This window comes from Limulus polyphemus, unplaced genomic scaffold, assembly GCF_000517525.1.
Source record: "Limulus polyphemus unplaced genomic scaffold, Limulus_polyphemus-2.1.2 Scaffold1231, whole genome shotgun sequence".
NCBI lineage: Eukaryota > Metazoa > Arthropoda > Merostomata > Xiphosura > Limulidae > Limulus > Limulus polyphemus.
The window spans coordinates 120,038-128,006 of record NW_013666841.1 but is presented as its reverse complement, the minus strand read 5'-3'; positions in this window follow the sequence as shown (position 1 = coordinate 128,006).

Genomic DNA, 7,969 nt, shown 5'->3' with positions numbered 1-7,969 from the left:
ATATATATAACAATGCTCTATTTAGCGGGTATTTCAATAAATAGTATATAACACTGTTACATTTAGCAGTTATTTTAATAAACAGTATATAACAATGTTGTTTTAGCAGGTATTTCAATGAGCATTATATAGCAATATCATACTTAGCGTGTATTTCAATCTACCGTATATAGCAATGCTATATTTAGCATAAATTTTGATGAGCAGTATATTACAATGTTATATTTAGCAAGTATTTTATTGAACAGTATTAAAGAATACTATGTTTAGCGGGTATTTTAACGAACAGTATATAGCAATGTTGTATTTAGCATCTATTGTGAGGATGAGTATATAACAACATTGTATTTAGCACGTATTTTAATAAACAGTATATAACAATTATATATTTAGCAGGTATTTTAATGAACAGTGTATAACAATGTTGTACGTAGCAGGTATTTTATGGAATAGTATACAACATTATTATATTTAGCTTGTATTTTAATGAGAAGTATATAACAATGTTATATTTAACAAGTATTTTAATAAACAGTATATAACAATCTTATATTTAGAGGGTATTTTAATGAACAGTATTTAAAAATGCTATCTTTAGCGGGCATTTCAATCAACAGTATTTAACAATGCTATCTTTAGCGCGTATTTAAACGAGGAGTATATATCAATATTGTATTTAGCAGGTATTTTAAGGAGTAGTATATAACAATATTACATTTAACATGTATTTTATTAAACAGTGTATAACAATACTGTATTTAGCGGCTGTTTTAAAGAACAGTATATAACAATATTATATTTGGCTGGTATTTTAATGAACATTATATAACAATGTTATATTTATCAGGTATTGTAATGAACATTATATAACAATGTTATAGTTAGCGAATGAGTTCATAAGTAGTATATAACAAAGTTGTATTTAGAAGGAATTTTAAGGAGTAGTATACAACAATAATATAGTTAGCAGATATATTAACCAACATTATATAACAATGTTATATTTAACAGGTATTTTATTGAGCAGTATATAATAACAGTATGTTTAGCGGGTATTTTAACGAACTGTATATAGCAAAGTTGTATTTAGCATGTATTTTAATTAGTAGTTTATAACAATGTTATATTTAGCAGGTGTTTTAATAAGCAGTATATAACAATGCTGTATGTGGCAGGTATTTTAATTAGAAATATATAACAATGCTGTATTTATCGGGTATTTTAATGAACAGTATATAACATTGTTATATTTAGTGGGTATTTTAATGAACGGTATATAAGACTGCTGGATGTAGCGGTTTTTTTTTAACGAACATTATATCACAACGTTTTATTTAAGAGCTGTTTAATGAACTGGATATAAAAATGTTATATTTACGAGGTGTGTTAATGAACAGTATATAACAAAGTTTTACTTCACAACTGTTTAATTAGCAGTATATAACAATGTTATGTTTAACAGGTATTTTATGGAGCAATATATAACAACGTTATATCTATCAGGTATTTTAATGAACAATATATAACAATGTTGTATTTGTCTGCAATTTCAATGAACAGTGTAGAACAATGTTATATTAAGCAGGTATTTTAATGAACAATATATAACAATGCTCTATCTAGCGGGTATTTTAATGAGCAGTATATAACAATGTTGTACGTATCGTGTATTTTCATTGAAAATAAGCAGCAATGTTATTTTTAGCAGATATTTTAGTGAACAGTATATAACAATGCTGTATTTAGCGGTATTTTAATGAACAATATGAAAGTACACCATTGTTGTAGTACATTAATCTGTAATTGTTGTCATCAAATAATATGAAATGTAATTTAACCCTTAAATATGTGACATTTTCTTTTTTTTCAAACTTTTTCTCCAATCATGGCGCTTCTGTATGATAAGTACAGATGTTACAAATTCAACAAAAAAAAAAGTTTTTCTCTAACTATAAGCGCATCAGCATTTCTCAAATATAAGGTTATTACATTTAAATTTGGGATTTTTTAAAAATGTAACAAGCTTAAAGTTATAATTCACTTCAATGTTATGTTACAATTGAAAAATGTCATCCCCTGATGGCTCAGGGTAAACTCTCACAACTTAGAACGCTAAAATTCGGGTTTCGATACCCGTGATGGGCAGAGAACAGAAAGTTCACTGTGTAGATTTGTGTTTATTAACAAACAAATAAACCATACGCAGAGTATTTTGACTCACGACTCCTTCTGGATGCAAGTGTAAAAATTTTAATAAAACCATGAACATCAATACGTAGAAGTTACTGGTGTGTTTGTAATAAAAACTATAAACACCTGGCTTGCGTCTTACCGTCCATGGTGTTGCAGATTTCCTCAGTCCTATTAAGTTGACCGATAATGACACCTTTTTGGTAGCTGGTGGATGTTGTGAGTTAAAATGTAGAATAATAGGTTTAACATGTGGTTTATTCTATATAGAAGTAACAAGTTTGCTGTTTTCAATAAGGACCATGGTATTAAGAAATGGTATAGATTTCTGGACATTATCGGTATCAGTAAGTGTGAGCATTATGTTGGAGTGTTGATTATTAAGGAATTCAACCAATTCCAAAAGAGAAGGGAGACCATGGTTCCATGTACCGAAAATGTCGTCAATATATCTGTACCACCTAGCTGGTTCAAGATCAGTTTCAAAATTACACTGAGTAATTGTTTGTAGAGAGTTGAATCAAATTCAAAGTAACTGCTGTTGAGAATAAATTTGAGAGAATTTTCAATGACCTGTATCGTACATGTGAAATATTGGCAGAGAGCCTGTATTGTACATGTGAAATATAGGCAGAGAGCCTGTATCGTACATGTGAAATATAGGCAGAGAGCCTGTATTGTACATGTGAAATATTGGCAGAGAGCCTGTATTGTACATGTGAAATATAGGCAAAGAGCCTGTATTGTACATGTGAAATATTGGCAGAGAGCCTGTATTGTACATGTGAAATATAGGCAGAGAGCCTGTATCGTACATGTGAAATATTGGCAGAGAGCCTGTATTGTACATGTGAAATATAGGCAGAGAGCCTGTATTGTACATGCGTGATTCAATGAATAGATAGGTAGATAGATGAGAACATTAAGACAGGTTGGCAATATATTTATTCTCTAAAGAGACGATGTAGAAGTAGGTGTTTACTTAGGTAAGGTTTAAGTTTCTAATGTAACCGTGCCTTCTAAGTCCTGTCCAATATCTACATACATTAAGTTTCGTAACCCTGAAATAAGTGAGCAGTTATTTAGAGTTACATGATTTCAGTTGAAAAGTAATTGATTGGTTGAAAATACAACCCGCCTAATCAATCAGTTCACTTTGAACTTTGTGCTTGATTAAACAGATATCAAGGAATGTCATCTGGGCTGCAAACGTTTCCATCAGGATTTAAAGACAAGCGATTAGAGGTTATATGACTGAAATAGGAAACGTCTGAATATATACACTGATTTCTATCATATGTATGAAGAAATCTTATGTAAATGCGTCATCAGGATCGTGCGTTGGAGATTTTCCTCTCATGCTTGGATTCTCCCGTTTACTCCGAAACATAGTGACTGCTTCTGTCCATGACAGCGGCTTCAAACAGATGGTTTTCTACCATTGCCAACGTACCGACAAACAGAAAAGTTTTGAACGAGTCTAAGAGGGGTCTTTCGCTCCGATTCCCCTCATCCTGACGTGCTACCCGCCGGAGATGAGCTTGGTTTACGCCGAAATGGATAAAGATTTCTGCTTACCGACTGGTGTATCTTTTGTGGCTGAGCATCAAGTTGAAACGTTTATGTAAACCACATTCCAGAAACAGTCTCCAAAAACGATTTTTCTTGGAAAGATTTATTTTGTTTTACAAAACTTCAGATAAAAGTTACAGTGTTTGTTTTTTAACTGGGTTATGTACTTCAACTCTGAAACAATTCGACAAGCAGCGAAAACTGTGCATTATTGTTCGTGCGCTGAACAACTTTTTCAAGCTATAAATTGTTCGTTCCGTCAGATCTTATACTTATTTTTTAAAACTTTAAATGTTAACTGGTCTTTCTCAAGACACAAAACAAAACATTTATGTTTCTTAAAGAAAAACTGCGGTAGTAAAATTCCTGTGCGTGTTCTAGTGGTTGATGATCCGAGCTGAGTAAGTACATGAATAGTTCGAACGGTAATATGTCACTGAACACAGTGCACACGTTCACTTATGGGAATTATATAACGGTGACTTTCAAACCCGCTATCTGGTTAAGATAATCGCGAAGGCTGCGAGTGTTACCGATTGGTTTCCCTCCTTCTGGTCAGCAGTTCAGCTGTGCCTAAACGTTAGGGGTCTTTGACTGGTCCACTCGGCACATTTGTCGCATAAAGTACCGTTCGGGTTGAAAATAGTAAAACTAAACCTTCCCACCAATTGCCTTTGTTAAATAGAAAATTTCAACTGGTAACTATCTTGATACCTATGAGATTTTGGAAACCTGTATAATTGTGCTAGAATATACACTTAAATCACTCTGAGTTACATAATGATGATTCGTGAGTAACAAACACTTAAACCACTCTAACTTACATATAGCAGTATATAACGATATTATATTTTGCAGGTATTTTCATAAACATTATATAACAATGTTGTATTTTGCAGGTATTTTCATAAACATTATATAACAATGTTGTATTTACCAAGTATTTCAATGAACAGTGTATAACAATATTATATTTTGCAGGAATTTTAATGAACAGTATATATAACAAGGTTTCATTTAGCGGGTGTTTTAATAAACAGTATATAACAATGTTTTATTTAGCAGGTATTTTAACGAACAATATATAACAATGTTATATTTAGCTGGAATTTTAAGGAATACTATATAACACTAATATACTTAGCTGGTATTTTAATGAATAGTATATAACAATGTTGTATTTAGCAGGTATTTTAATGGACAGTACATAGCAATGATGTATTTAGCAGGTATTTTAAGGAGTAGTATACGACAATATTATAGTTATCAGGTTTTGTAATAAGCAGTATCTAACAATGCTATATTTAACATGTATTTTAATCAAAAGTATATAACAATATTATATTTATTACGTATTTTAATGAACAGTATTCAACAATGATGAATTTATAGGGTATTTTAATCAACAGTATATAACAATATTATATTTAGCAGTAATTTTAAGGAATACTATATAACCCTAATATACTTAGCAGGTATTTTAATAGTTTGTTTTTAATCAAGCACAAAGCTACACAATGGGCTATCTGTGCTCTGCCCACCACGGGTATCGAAACCCGCATTCTAGCGTTGTAAGTCATACTGTGTAAGTCCGCAGACATACTGCTGTGCCACTGGGGGGGTATATTTAGTAGGTATTTCAATGAGTATTATATAACAATATTGTATTTTGCAGGTAATTTAACAACTAATATATAACAATGTTGTCTTTAGCAGGTATTTCAACAAGCCGTATATAACATTGTTATAATTAGCAGGTAGTTGAAAGAACAGTATATAACAATGCTATACTTAAAAGGTATTTCAATTAGCAGTGTATAACAATATTATATTTTGCAGGTATTTCAATATACAATATATAACAGTGCTTTATTTTGCGTGTATTTTGATGAACAGCATATAACAATATCATATTTAGCAGGTATTTTAATGAACAGTGTATAACAATGTTGTATTTATCGCATATTTTAAGGAAAGTTATTTAACAATGCAATGTTTGCTGGATATTTTAGCCCCCTGTAGCGCAGCGGTATGTCTGCGGACTTACAATGCTAGAAACCGGGCTTCGATACCCGTGGTGGGCAGAGCACAGATAGCCCATTGTGTAGCTTTATGCTTAACTTCAAACTCGATATTTTAACGAACGGTTTATAGCAATATTTTATTTAGCAGGTATGTTAAGGAGTATTATACAAGAATATTATATTTAGCAGGAATTTTAATGAATAGTATATAACAATGTTAAAATAGTTAGCAGGTATTTTAATGAACAGTACCTAACAATGTTGTATTTAGTAGGTATTTCAGTGAGCATTATGTAACAATGTTAGATTTTGTAGATAGTTCAAGAAACAATATATATAATAATGCTGTCTTTAGCAGGTATTTTAATAAACAATATATAGCAATGTTGTATTTAGCAAGTATTTTAAGGAGTAGTATATAACAATATTATAGTTATCAGGTATTGTAATGAAGAGTAACAACAATACTATAATTAGCATGTATTTTGATCTAAAGTATATAACAATGGTGTCTTTAGAGGGTATTTTAATGAACAGTATATAATAATGTTGAATTTAGAGGGTATTTTATTGAACAGTATATAACAATTTATTATGTAGCAGGAATTTTGAGGAATAGTATATAACAATATTATATTTAGCGGGTAATTTAACGAACACTATACAAAAATGTTATATTTAGCAGGAATTCTAAGGATTGGTATATAAAAACGTTATATTTAGTTGTTATTTTAATGAACAATATATATAACAATATTATATTTAGCGGGTATTTTATTAAGTAGTATATCACAATATTTTATTTAGGGGTGTTATAATAAACCGTATGTAACAATGGTGTACTTAGCTGTAATTTTAAGAAATAGTATAAAAAAATGATATACTTACGGATATTTTAATGAACAGTATATAACAATGTTGTATTTAGAAGGTATTTTAATGAACAGTATATGACAATGCTGTCTTTAGCGGGAATTTCAATGAACAGCATTTAACAATGCCATGTTTAGCGCGTATTTAGACGAACGGTACATAACAATATTATATTTAGCAGGTATTTTAATAAGCACTTAATAACAATGCTGTGTTTACCGGGTAGTTTAAGAAACAGTATATAACAATGTTATATTTAGCGGGTATTTTAATAAACAGTATATAAAAATGCTGTATTTACCGGGTATTTTAAAAAACAATATATAACAATGTTATATTAAGCGGGTATTTTAATGATCATTATGCAACAATTCTGTATTTAGCAGATATTTTAAGGAGTAGTATATAACAATATTATACATAGCATGTATTGTAATGAACAGTATATAATAATGCTGTATTTAACGTGTATTTTGATATACAAATACAACAATGTTATATTTAACAGGTATTTTAATAAGTAGTATATAACAATGTTATATTTATAAGGAATTATAATGAACAATAAATAACAATGATGTATTTAGATGGTATTTTAATCAACAGTATATAACAATGTTATATTGAGCTGAAATTTTAAAGAGCAATATATAACAATATTATTTTTAGAGGGTAGATTTATGGACAGTATATAGCATTGATATATATAGCAGGAGTTTTAATCATCAGAAAATAACATTGAATAGAAGGAAGTATAAGCTCGGTTATGAATCTTCTTAGATCGACCAGCTGTTATACTATCATTGATATTCCTACAAAAACTCTCTGCCTATATTTCACATGTACAATACAGGCTCTCTGCCAATATTTCACATGTACAATACAGGCTCTTTGCCTATATTTCACATGTACAATACAGGCTCTCTGCCTATATTTCACATGTACAATACAGGTCTTTCAGTCAACACTTCACATGTACGATACAAGTCTTTCAGTCAACACTTCACATGTACGATACAGGCTCTTTGCCTATATTTCACATGTACAATACAGGCTCTCTGCCAATATTTCACATGTACGATACAGGTCTTTCAGTCAACACTTCACATGTACAATACAGGCTCTTTGCCTATATTTCACATGTACAATACAGGTCTTTCAGTCAACACTTCACATGTACGATACAGGTCTTTCAGTCAACACTTCACATGTACAATACAGGCTCTCTGCCAATATTTCACATGTACAATACAGGCTCTCTGCCAATATTTCACATGTACGATACAGGCTCTCTGCCTATATTTCACATG